The sequence below is a fragment of the Hesperophylax consimilis genome, chromosome 10, assembly GCF_061612785.1.
Source record: "Hesperophylax consimilis isolate HC1 chromosome 10, BYU_Hcon_1.0, whole genome shotgun sequence".
In the NCBI taxonomy this organism is placed as follows: Eukaryota; Metazoa; Arthropoda; class Insecta; order Trichoptera; family Limnephilidae; genus Hesperophylax; species Hesperophylax consimilis.
Window position 1 is genome coordinate 26,617,112 of NC_142845.1, and position 14,382 is coordinate 26,631,493.

The 14,382-nt window shown below is 32.0% G+C and overlaps 1 protein-coding gene across 1 annotated transcript in view; it reads right to left on the minus strand.

Moving 5' to 3' along the window:
- The window catches only part of slif (cationic amino acid transporter slimfast), a 79,099-nt gene extending 64,997 nt beyond the window's left edge, over nucleotides 1-14,102 (minus strand). The window contains exon 1 of the mRNA XM_089636198.1: nucleotides 13,970-14,102. The gene's annotated coding sequence lies outside the window, so the exon portion shown is untranslated. The remainder of the gene's footprint in view (nucleotides 1-13,969) is intronic.
- Between the last annotated feature and the right edge of the window lie 280 nt (nucleotides 14,103-14,382).

Genomic DNA, 14,382 nt, shown 5'->3' on the forward strand with positions numbered 1-14,382 from the left:
CGATCCTAGGGGGAAACTTGTACCACTTACTACTTACATCATAAGGATAAAAAGAGATGTTGCAAATAATATGGTTTTTTTCAAGAATCTAATTTGCGAGTACTATTTTATTTTTATCCAACAAAATACTGCGGTATAATGAAGGGAGAGGGGAGTTAAACCCCCTAAACCCATTCCTTATATATTTTTGTAGTTTTCTCTTATTTAATAAATTAATATTAATTAGCCATGATTTTAATATTAAAGAGAATTTACTAATGGAGCAATTTTCTTTTAATTCATATGGCAATTTGTTAAAAATTAAAGGTATTGTGTATTCAAGAGTTCTTTGACCATATTTGTTTTGAAACACAGGTACTTTCATTCCTTTATTTTGTATGAAACGTGTATTGTGTACATGATCCACCATTGTTTTATACGGACTGTCAGATATATGCTGTAATACAATTTTTTGCCACATAAGGGCACGAATCGGTAATACATTTATTGATTTATACATAATACTAATGTCTCTCCTCTAAGGAGTAACCTCATGTATTAAGACTGTTTTTTTCCCCACAAAACTGTTTCTGTATTTTCAAATTTAAGGTATTACACAATTTTTTATTTATTTTTTTGTTTTTTTTTTTGTAGAAATGTATGTATTACTACGCTAAAGCGTTGATGATTATTTTAATTGTATGTACTATACTATTATTATAGGTGCAACTAATCTCCTGCTGACAAGCTACTTGCAGTAGCTTAGCGGGTATAAATAATATTGTATGTAATCTTTATACAAATAAAAAAAAAAAAAATAATAAATAAAAAAATAAAATAAAAAAAAAATCCAAAATTCTCTGAAATCACAAGATTTGCAAGTAGGTAATAAAATACCCACCTACTTGATTATAATATTTTACGTAACCTACAAAGAAATGTCACCAACTCAAGGACAATTCCTTTAAAAATACTCTTCGGGCCGGTAGGTACCATAATATTGATTATTCCGATTTAACAACTCATAGTAGATCGTGAGTCTGGTGGGAAGTCTTGAACCAGAACCAGAACATAAAAAATACACACAGATGAAATTCCAAATGGTGGAGTCAAAACAGGACTACGCCCAGTCGATGATCATTGAGAGAGCCCAGTAGCAAGCATTCTGAGGTCTCTTTTAATCATGTTTTATAGAAATTAAATCTTAAATTTGTTGTGAATAGGGAATTTTTAATTGGCTAATGACAACGCATTGCTACAAGAATATACTTCAGATGTCAACGACTTTAGTAATCGTCAACGAGGCGCGCAATCATGAGCAAACTGGTTATTATCGCAAATATTGACACATTGTACAAACAGATAAAAAATAGACCCTCGAATTAAAGTCGTTACAGTCGTTACAGGCATAAGTCAGAATGGTATAAACCTAAACAGTATGTGCGGAGGAAAATTCAATGGCTTTATCCAGCCATTGAATTTTCTCCTTTTGCAGAAGCATTTACGAGTAGTTGCGAATTTTAACTGACGGAAACATACTTGTTGACTAAATCAATGAAATTTTAATTGCAGGTGTTTTTTTTATTGTACGTAACTGGCTTCACTAGATCTGTTCTGAGTAAAGTATTTGGTAAACCTTTATATCTAGGTGATCTACATTTGATTACCACGGCCACATCACATATCCTTAGCAGTGAATGACACTTCAAGGCTGCCCGAAACGTACACTTAAGAAGAAGGAAGAAGCGCTATATAAGTTTTCTAGTATATCGAGTCTGAAGTTGAAATCATTTAGGTCTCAATTTAAAATAAAATCGGCTACATGGAACTTAATTTTTTTTTATTATCAATATAAAATTGTTTTACAGGTTTTTTCGATATCTTTCTCACCAGGATATACATGTGTCGAGACAGACGTATTGGATGCATAAATTAGTATTCAAATATTAATTTATACATGCATAAATATAAATAAAATATAAATTATAAAGTTGTTTATATTTTAAACCGTGAAGACATAATAGAACATGTTGGTTATTCTATTATTATACATGTACAAGGAAAAGTTAAGATAAAATAGTCAATGAAAAAATAAATGGTAGTTAATATAAGCAGTATAAACAAAGATAACATATATCGTTTACACGAAAAAGGCCGAAGTGTCAATAAAATTACTATCAGCGGTATACCTATAAATGTGTACTATTCTAGACGGCAAGGACTTGTACTTGAAGGTCATACACCTAAAGACAAGTGAAGTTTCAAAGGTAAAGCAAACAGTCAACTTCCTAGTAATAGTCAGAGGTACGTGAACGGAATCCGTGTAGCAAGTACACCCATCACTACTTGCTCGGGGTAACCCCGTTTACAAATAGAAAGATTTATGCAAGTGCGGTGTTTGTCCTTCATACCGGATGACTGGAACTGGTAATTACTATAATAAACAGTGATACATTACACTTTTTTTTTTCAATTAAATTTTTCAAAGGCGTTTTTATAAGATATTAAAAAAGTATGTCTGTCCTATACGCCTAGTATTTGCTAGAGCAAATTCGACGGTAGCTCACATTAAAAATTTAAAAAAAAATTGACTGTATTTTACGTCTACATAAGAGTTAAGTGTAAAATAAACTATTAACCTTAAGTTGACCATTCGCCTATCGAAAGAGAATACGTCGGTTTTCTGTAAGAATCACACTCGATCCGTTCGATTGATAGCTGAGCGTCTTACCCAAAAAGCTATAGAATACTTAAGTTATACTTGAATATAATATATGTCTTATTATTTACAAAATAAATAATAAACTCATACATACAAATACAGAACTCATTAAAACGTCCCAAGTACACACACACTTTACACGGCAACACGATAAAATACATTTAAACACCATACATACTCATTATGGCAAGCAATCCATTGGTTACGAGGGAAGCAACATATACAATTGCCTCCGAGACGAAATTAAAAATGAAAAAAGTATAGGTACATTTAAAAAAAAATTGTTCAGTTTTATGCTCAATCAACAAAACAATGAAAGTGAATAATATCAGTGTGTAATATATTTATTTGTAATATATATATATATATATATATGTTATTTCTAGTTAAATAAGTGAAAAATGTTATTTTATTTTATCTAGAATAAAAATATTAAAAAAAAAAAAAAAAAAAAGTTCATTCAAAAATGATGACTAACAAACATGAATGAAAGTAAGATCTATTTACTTTCTTTGCGCTAGTTAGTTCCGTAGAATACTAATAATTTTGAATTTAGCCTCATTATAATTTATTTAATATCAACGGTATAAATATACCATAAACAATGATAACATGTCACAGTTAAAAACGTAGAAATATTAAAAAAAAAGAATTACAAATATATGTGGCATTTGATTGTGAAATGACATTAGAGAGTAAGTAAGTAAACAAGAGATACAAGTACATAAGTTTCTATAGTGCAAATAAGGTAGAATTAGATTAAATTAATATTGATTGAAAAGATTTGATAGCATAGCCCTCTTGTACCTACCTTGCGTGCAGTTAAATAGATCTGCCACATCTGCGTATCTATTAATAATCGATTATATTAGTGGTGAATGGTAGATACTCTAACGGCCGTTGTTCCCAACTTTTCGAACGATCAATCTCAGACTCCGGATCAACCAAATGATTTGTTTAGTAACGTGCGATTCGCCTCTTTCCAAACATGTTTACCGTTGATTATCTTCAGTGGCCTCGCCCACTTTCATACACAATAAAATGACATCAAAGTAAAAACTTTCAATGTTAAATTAATATTGACGAAATAATTATTGTATTTATTATTAATGCATATTTTTTTTAAATACTGCAATACATAAACCGATATTTTATAGTTTTATAAATACACTTATGTAACATGTTAAAAATAAAGCGTTAGATTGACTTTAATGCCACCGTGTCATTTACTGAGGCAAGCATAATCCAGTAGTTTGACTCCCTTAAATTGGTTGATCGCTCAGTCCGTCACCTTTCCGTTTTAGAAGTGTTGAGCCAAAATTTCAGCTCAACAGTTGATTAGTAGGATTGGGAACAACGGCCGTCAGTGTCGCCTGGTGAGAGATGATCGAAGGATAAAGCTCTCGAGTAGCAAGTCAGAGATCGCGGATTCAAATCCCGGTATTCATAAGTAAATTTTATTTCACAATTTACTAATTTAAAATAATACTTGTCGTATATTTGCGGCACGTTGTAGAGTGCAAGATACTCTCAGATTCGCCCTGGTGTAAGACAGCCATTCACAATTTAAACGTTACTTAAAATGGCTTTGGTCGTGTATGGTGACCAGATTCAAACAGCCAGGTACTTCCTCATCTACTTCTCTTGCTTCCTCTCTACACTACCCACCTTCAGCCTCACAGCATGCACAAATTAGGGATGCCATAGTCTCACTGATTCCAGACAGTTGGGAGCAGTTGGGACTCTTATCCGATTTCACATTGAACAAGAAATAAAGACATATCTCTTTTGAGCTGCAGGGAGTGGAATCCGATCTTTCCAAATCTTTCATTAGCCATTCCAAAACACTAACAACATTCCAAAAAAGAAGGTTCCATTTGCTTTGAACAGTTCAAATTCATGGCTTTTGCTGTGGTTAGTGACTGGAATCTTTCTTCCCCCTTCTGCCCAGTAAAATTCTTCAAATTAGGTTACCATTGCTCCACTGACAGCACGAGATATTGAATGATTTGAATAGTCGGGTATTTCCCAACAATTCTTTACCTCCCCAACTATTTATAAGTTCAACAACATTTTGTAAATGAGGATGTTATTGTGCAACTAGTTCCACGAAGTTGATTTTTAGAATAAAGAATATCAGCGACCAGTGTTGTCCGACATCACAAAAATATATTCACAAAATAAAAGTATTGGCGGGTTTTCTCCATATAACAAGCCTAAAAAATCAGATTCTAAGTTATTGCTTCTCATGTTAAATAATTATTGTCTGGGACAAGCAAATTAATATAAATTATTGTAATTAAAATAAGACAGGCAAAATAACTTTAGATTTTATTATAGTAAGTAACTACATAGAATACACTTGAACCATTTTTGGCATATTATGGCAAGTTTGCAAAACGTCTTGAGTGATCGTTTGCCATAATGTGCCAAAATTGCCAGGGTGAAATCTAAGTGGATGTTGTGTTCGTACAAACATGTCTCCAACTCGTCTTGGAAGGAGTTTATAAATAATAGATTCTTTTAGATTAATCAGGGATTTATTATTACTCCGCGTATTATAAAGGTGACTCGATAGTCGACCTAACTAGTAGCTGGCTAATTGGAATCTGAAGCAGTAAGTTTCTCTGGGAGCCTTCCCACTGGCCCTGGCGACTACTGCTACTGACTCCATCTTGCGGACTTCCACGCAAGCTCTATGCACTGCCATCTGTGCGTGCATCTATGAAGCTCTTACTTCTCAACAGCGGATTAGTTGGCTTTAAGCCGCAGTAAGCAGTTCTTATGTTCCCATATTAATATTTTGAGGAATTATATCAATTACCAAATCGAAAACCAACCCAGGGCCGGTCTTATTCGGCCGCAATTACACGGAGAAAACTTACTGAAATAAAATATTGCTAATTTATTAAGAATCTTTTCAAATTATTTGCATTCCGGTTAAAAACGGGATTTCAGGCCATTAACAAATGAATTGGTAGGTTTCTGTCATGATGTCGGAACATGTGTTCCTAATCCTAACATCCTGACAAATACGATAATATGTGATTGCCCTTATTTAGAACAGGTAACTAAAATTAAATACTTAGGTATTATTTTTGACAGCAATTTAAAGTGGAAACAACATATAACCACTACAGCAAACAAACTTAGAAAATTCATTTACTTTTTTAGACAAACTCGCAACTTTCTCAACCTAAGCCAGCTCAAAACAATCTACTATGCACTTTGTCAATCTTTAATAGAATATTGTATCATAGCATGGGGAGAAGCAAACGCTGCCGCCATTGATCCAATATCTAAAGCTCAGAAACTTATAATAAAGATTATCCTCAAACTACCAATCACAAGCAGTTCGGATGAAATCTTTAGGAAAATCTGTGTTATGGACATTAGGCAACTTTATGCCAAAAACATACTAACATACCTCTTCAAACACAAAACTACTTTTGACAATATCCAAACTGCTCGTGATACTAGAACCAAAGGACATAATTTCTTACAAATCCCTTTCGCTAAAACAACTTTTGGCCAGAGAAATTTTAGATATTTTGCAACAAGGCTATATAATGCTCTCCCACTAGCCATTAGACTGAACGATTTTTTTTTGAAATATGAAACAGACATCAAGTCTTGGATCATCAGCCAAGACAGATCCATGATCAAAAATTTTATAAAAATCCCAACATAAGTATGTACTCCAACTAGATGCTGATTAACAAATTTATCATTTATTATTTTTTTTATTATTTTGTATCTTTTTCACAATGTCATTTAATGTAATGAAATATTTTATGTATCAAAAAATATGTAAACATTAATTCATGTATCAAATACGTCTGTCTCGACACAGGTTTATCGTAGTGAGACAGACATCGAAAAAAAAAATTTGTAAAAAAACTTTTTATTGATAATAAAAATAAAAAAATTTCGCATTTCGTCACTATGCAAACGGCCTGCATTCCCGATTTTAACCGGATTATCAATATTTTGAAGAGATTCTTAATATATTAACGATATTCATTTTTCTCCGTGTGGAGCAGTCCACTCCGAGCGGCGAATTGTCAGGAGCCAAAGCGCTGATACACACAACAGTCGATTGTAGTAACACATAGAAGCATTATAAATAGATCCTCTATAAGTGTCCTCACCACAGTTTTATAACGAAACAGCTGTCGCTTGTAGTAATAATTACACAGCCAACAGAACCTGTTTTGTAAACTAAATGGTTTTTTTCATAAATTTAATAATAATATTATTGAATACATTAAATAAAAATAAAATGGAATTCTACATTAACTGTATTTTGTTAATATTATTTTTATGGACATTTGAAATGCTTTTTGAAATGTTTGAAATACCACCGCAGAGTTAAAATAAAAGCAATTATACTATGAGTATTGTCACGAATATCGAACAATAAATAACACTATCCCAATGAAAATTTCCATCGTTATTTTTTAATGAGACATATTAATTTCTGTTAATACGTCGCCGACGTGCTAAGGAGCATGTAATTTCACTATTTTTCCACCAACGACATAGAGTAATTGTCTCAAAAACAATTATATTATGTCCGTCTTGGAATTATTCATTTTTGGGTATTTAATACATTCTAATAAATTAATTTACAGTGGATCTCCAAATTATCAGTTACAGGTGTAAAAAATTATTTATTCATTAGTTTGAAGCTGTATAAAATTTTTAAAAGCTGATAATTTAAACTTTTTAGATAAATTAGACATTTCTTATACAATCTATCTATATAAAATATTGTACCAAATAAAAATAAAAAATAAAAATAAATAAAAAAATTAATGTTCGTCTGTTCAATATCTTTGGACGGGTTGTTTCGGAGAATTTGAACAATTCATCAAATTTCAACGTTTATTTTCGGGTTCTGTGAGAGTCTTAATCGAGTTCTGTTATTATATCATTATGGGCTAGTTACTTAACAGAACTGAAATAAAAACAAAACATGAAAAAATCTTTCACAGAACGTGAAAATGAACTTTGAAATTTGATGAATTGTTCAAATTCTCTGACAAACCCGTCCTTAAATTTCCGAAACTTCTTCACCGATTTCTTTGAAATTTTGATACAACTTTGCATTTGAATTTGTGTGTGTTTTTAAATACCTATATTATATAGATGTCACCCGTTACAGGGGAAAACATGGTATTTTTGAAAATCAGCGCAATCTGTTAGACAAACATGCCTTTTTTTAAACAGCGCTTTATGTTGGACAAAAAGGGTTTTTTTTTAAACGGCTCCATATTTTGAACGTAAAAGCAACACGCGCTACTGTTTCTCTATCTTCACAGACAGACTGATACACAGCAACGTGTGGCGGGGTACAGCTAGTTAAAAATAAATTATAAGCATTTCATAAAATCACAATACAGGATGATCAGAAATATCTCTTAATATTTAGTGGGATTTCCCTTGGCGTCTCTATCAATTAATTCTAGCGGAAATATAACTCCGGCTTTATTTGTAATTTTCGTCCGTCACACTCCTAACTAGCGTAACTCCTTCAAGCATTTTCTCATGTTTTCCAGGCATATGTCACGAATGTTTCTTTCACTTCAAGCGTAGTGAATCGCTTTCCTCCTTGTTTTCCGGTTTTCTGACTTACTATTTGTATTTTTCTATCAAATTCATTAATAAAATTAGCATTTGTGCATTAAAAGAAAATTCTTAAATAATAATAAAAAACTCTAGTGAAACTGATTATTTGGACACCCACTGTATGTTTAGCGCTACAGAATACATATTTTTGTTATACAGGATACAGATATCTAGTGTGATAAAAAAGGGTTAAGAAATACCTGGATATTCCGATCTAGTCACTAAACACGACAACCACCGATTATTGCAACGCTTTGATGCTGACTGGCGGTCTGTCAACAGGCCAATATTGAAAGTTTTCAAGTGTTTTTCCTCATCACATGAGTTAGTTTGTTAAGTACTATAATCTTTAAATATGCACTTTAAGTCAATTTACACTTCGATTAGTAGTAACAAGTAATTAGTGATTAGAGAGACACCACCATTAAACCAATCGTGTATTTGTGATAATTGAGTGACGTTACTCCTGGTTTTACCCTAACACTAATCAAAGTGTAATTCGGGTCCGATTATCGTCCGTGGTAATAGGGTATTATCACTGTTTTTTTAATTTTTTTTTAATTCTGATAAATTATGATAATGAAGGTATTTTTATTTTTTGTAAACGTATAAATTTTCTATAACGATTTAAAATGTGAGATTTTCGTTTAGCCGCCAAAATGACATGTTCGTTTTAATTCGCGAATTCAGCGGGGTTGACGTCACGCCGGGCGACGTTGGTGACAGTCGTCTACCAGACATTGGCGGTTTCTTCATCTTTCATCATAATGACGTTGTAGCCAGTTGGAACCATTTCAGAATATGCGGTTTTAGATCGCTTTTAAATCAATAAATTAGGAATGAAAATATTAAAAAATAACATATTTTTAGCGACAATCATAATCAGAAAAATAAACTTTGAATCTTGCACGCATTTTTCGACCGTATTCATAGTTTGTGAAAATAATTTTTTAAATATATTTTTTACTAGTTTTAACCCTATGTAGGTACTAGTTACACAAGTAGATTAGGTACCTACCCACCTCCAATCACTTTTTTTCAATTTGCTCTTAATGAATATTACGTTACCTAAGATTCAAAGCTGGCCTATTTTCAATAAAAATAAAAATAATAATTGTAATGCTTGTAACTTTCGAATCTCCTTTCGAAGTCGCATTGCTTATTTGATTGACGTGTGTATTCATTCATGCCTGTTTGGAAATTAGCTCCTAAAGTAGAAAGTCATGAATGTAAAAAATTCGCACTACCATTGGTATTCCACGTAAGTACCTACCTACCAATTAAATATGGCGTGAAGTGAAATAAATGTGTTTGTGGCGTGTTGAAATTTTTTCCTCATTTTTCAGAAGAAGAAAAATATCCTCCGTTGACTTCTGTTTTTTTTTCTAGAATTATAAATGGCGGAAATGAAAGAAAAAAAAATCTATACAGGCGATTTTGTTACGTATAAAGGTATCAATCTTTAAATTGTTTTGCTATAAATTTCACTGTAGGTTTTCCTTCTTTCGAGTTAGTTCGGATTCATGTCACTGTAATGTGTATTACAAATGTCATTTGACATTTCACGCAGTCAATGTAATGTGTATTACAAACGTCATTTAACATTTCACGCAGTCAATGTAATGTGTGTTACAAACGTCATTTAACATTTCACGCAGTCAATGTAATGTGTATTACAAACGTCATTTAAAATTTCACGCAGTCAATGTAATGTGTATTACAAACGTCATTTAACATTTCACGCAGTCAATGTAATGTTTATTACAAACGTCATTTAACATTTCACGCAAGGGTAATTTAGTTGAAATATGTATTTTGTATTTTTCTCCCGACCAATTCAAGTAAACAGAGCAATAATTGCTGAGCTATAATTGCTGAGCAAGATAATAATATAATAAGAATGGTAGATAATTTCTCGCTTGAAATGGCTGTCTGACATTGGAGATCAGATCTGCATAGTCAGGTAATTCCTCGTCATCCTCTTCCCCCCCCCCTCACTACTATACTCCTCACAACATACCACAATGAGGGATACCATAGTATCACTGGCTCATGTAGCAGTTGGGACTCATGTAAAAAATTACAATGAGGTATAGATCTGACATACGATGTATAAAAGGCAGATTTCTGTAGAAATGAGTAAAAAATAATTAAATTAACACTATCTATGAACGCACAGATTATAACGTTTACGTAATTGCGTATCTTATGCTACGTATACATATGCGAGCCGCACTGCCGAACTTGAACCACAACTTATTGGAAAGAAACGAAGCAACCGCAAATGGCTCGAAACGCCGCTTCCAGTTGATTCGTTCCTTTCCCGTAATTCGTGGTACGGTTCGCGTTTCGGTTCGCAAATGTATACGTACCCCTATACCAGCTGCGTAACCACTAAATATGTATTAGCCACCTAATTATATATTATCTAATAGGAAAAACCATCATGTATCATTGGCTTTTTTATTATCATTCGAAACTGCTACGAATATAGGGTTTTCCAATAAGAGGTGTTATTTTATTATGTATATAAATTGAATTTTTATTTATTTTATATACATAAACACACACTTGCCACAAACTACACATCAGTTCTTATCACCTATTACTTTCTTATCACTTATTTTATTTTATTATGTATATAAATTAAAAATGACAGCTTCAAAAGTAACATCTACCGAAATAGCGGGATATTCAAAATAACACCTCTTATTGGAAAACCCTTTACATTACGTATTACCTATCTATTATTTGTTAAAAAGAGAAAACACCGCACTTAAACATCTAGAAATTAACCAGAAAAATATTATAATATACACCACTAACATAACAAATTTTCGATATATCCCTCCCTAAAAACGAGTTATTCTCAATTCTCTAGGTGTTAATTAAATTTAATGAATTCCTATATATTCTGTAAATTATATTAATTTCTGTAAGTTATGTTACATTATTTTTTGTGCATAAATAATTATAAAATATATTTATATAAATTTATTTGATTTAATATAGTTATTTTTATGTGAAACAAAAAAAGTGAGGTAACGATAATATTTCTAATACTTCTAATACATTACGATAATATTTCTAATACATCTAATACATGTCTAATGTCTAGTAAAACGTCTGTATTTTTCGTTATCAGTAATTTTAGTAGAATTCTTACACGAAAAAAACATAAGGTGAGCCATTTAAAAAATATATATTTTTGCGTTCGAAATTTTTATGTTTAAAAAATTATATGTTTATTTTTAATAATAAAATTTGAAAGCGTATTTCAACACCTTTTTGCTGTAGGATACGGTCAGATTCAATTCAATTTACTTGTTTTTTTATTATTTCAAAGCTGAGATACTCAGACCTTCAAGTCATGCCATAAGCCTGAAGGGAAAATTTGTACTTTCAAAAGGTCATTCAGATTGCAATATTAACGCGTAATACTAAAGAAAACTGCTAATGTACCTACTAACTTATGTTACTGAGAAACTTTCAAGAAACAGCCAAAAACTAAGTGCAGTTTCTGGATAAGGCTTTGATACATAGGTACTGGCTTTCAGGCTTAAATGAAAACAACTGTATAAGGACAAGAATTTTATTAATACTACAGGGTTTTCCAATAAGAGGTGTTATTTTGATATTCAATGAAACTTTTCCCGTAAAAGATCAATGGTTTCGTTGCTTGTGTGGCACGTAGCGCCGTCTTGTTGAAAGTAAACGTTGTCCAGATCAATACCATCCAATTCCGGCCATTCATTAATCATCCCTCGATAGCGCAATCCATTCACCGTAACTGTTGCTCCAGCCTCATTTTCGAAAAAGTAAGGTCCAATGACTCCGCCGGACCATAAACCGCACCAAACAGTCACACGTTGAGGATAAAGAGGCTTTTCAACAATAACTCTCGGGTTTTCCGAGCCCTGGATGCGACAATTTTACTTGTTGACGAAGCCACCGAGGTGGAAATGGGCCTCATCACTAAAGATGATTTTTCGATGGAATTCTAATAATTAATAATAGTGAATTTTAATAATTTCAATGCGTTGTTGAAGCGTGTATCGTTCCATTTTTTATTAATGGCGTAGCTTCTACTTGTCAAATGTCAAAAATGACAGCTTCAAAAGTAACGTCTACCGAAATAGCGGGCTATTCAAAATAACACCTCTTATTGGAAAACCCTATAGTTTCAGACTTTCAAGTAATGAACAGTTTTCTGAACAAGATTTCGATACATGACTACTGGCTACAGGTTTTCGAGAAAACAATACTTTCTGAACTAGCCTGACTCATTCTTCTTCAGACTTCATTGGGAAACTTCCAAGAAAACAATTGTCTATATTTTAGGCGCTATCTGTATATACAAAAATGAATGTTTCTTTGTTTGTCTTAAAAACTACTAAATTTAAGCAGCTTATTTTTATTAATGCCATGAGTGTTTAGAGAATGGTAGATAAATTCGCGGACGATCGAGAAAGACCTAAAGAATTATCTATGCAATGGAATGAGATACGCAGTCGAATTAAAGTCGATATAATGTAAATTTTCAAAAATAACAATGAAGTATACAGTAGTAGAAAATGTCAGGGACGCCCGAGGAAGAGTTAACTCTTATTGTTGCACTGGAATGAGGTCAAATTATAGCCAATATTTAATATAGTTTTTAACACTAAAAATGTGAACTTCATCATATTACATGGAGTGAATCGGAGAAAGACACGAATCAAATAATTATTTGTAAAACAATCAAATAATCATTTGTAGAAAAAGCAAAAAAATCAATTGTAAAAAAAATAAAAAAAATCATTTGTAAAAATATCAATTGTAAAAAAAAATCATTTGTAAAAAAATCAATTGTAAAAAAAAAATCGTTTGCAAAAGAATCAAATAATCATTTGTAAAAAATAGAGAGGAATGAAGACAATATATTACTTGAAATCGAATGGTTGAAGAAGACGAGGACAAAGTGAAACAAATACTTATTTTAGCACAATAATAGCATTTCCACATTTAAAATGCACCCAGTTGACAGGTACACTAGAATACACAACCTCAAAACTTTACGCCAAGCCATACATAAGTTTCCGAGCAACGCCGGGTGAACGTCATTTAGTCATTTTATAAATTAGAAACTGCATTCTTTAAGTTAAGCAATAATTGCATATCGACAGCGACGTAAATAACATTTTAAAAGTTATTTAGATAAGAAACCATAAACTTTGCTACATTTGCACATAAATATTTCAAGTAAAACACGAACGAAGAAAAACACCATTCTAAAAAGGTAATTTAGTAATAACTTTACGATGTTTTGTTTAAATTACTGACAAATTTAATAGTTTCGGTGTTTACACAACTAAAAACCACCAAAACAGTAGTTGCGAATGCGATATAATATTTTAAGTAAACCCACAAAACTGAATGAGCAATTAAAAACATATATTTTTATCAGTCGAAAGGATTATCAGAAGAATGTTAAATAACAAAAAATGTTAAACATCACACACTTAAAAATAAAATCAACATAACCAAATTGGCGTTATTCAAAATAAACATAATGTTTTAAAACGAATTGATTAAATTTATGGGAAGCCACAATGTAATTCTATCTAAGTATCTATTAAAATATTTGAAGTAACTTACATTTCAGTTGTACTTTTTCCCTTTCACTGAACTTTCGGGTTCACTTGGGAAAAGTTTGTAAAAATCAGTGAAGTTAGAATTGAAAACTCTTCACGAGTCGGAGCGCGGTGACGAGCGACACTGGCCGATATTTACATTCGACTGACGAGGTAGGATTTCCTGCAGGCCTGCCGGCCATATATCAACTGAAGGCTGTATAGCTGTGTACCCACATAATGCATATTAAATTGTAATGAAAAGACTTGTAATACCGGCCTGAATCTTTTTGTAGTTTTCATCTTGTGACGAGCGTTGAAATCAGCTGTTCGCAACGTATTTAACAGCTAAATATTTGCGTCGTGATTTTAACGTTCCGCAGGAAAAGTTTTCGTATCTACACGAACATACTCTTTCCATTGATATTTCTGAGATTT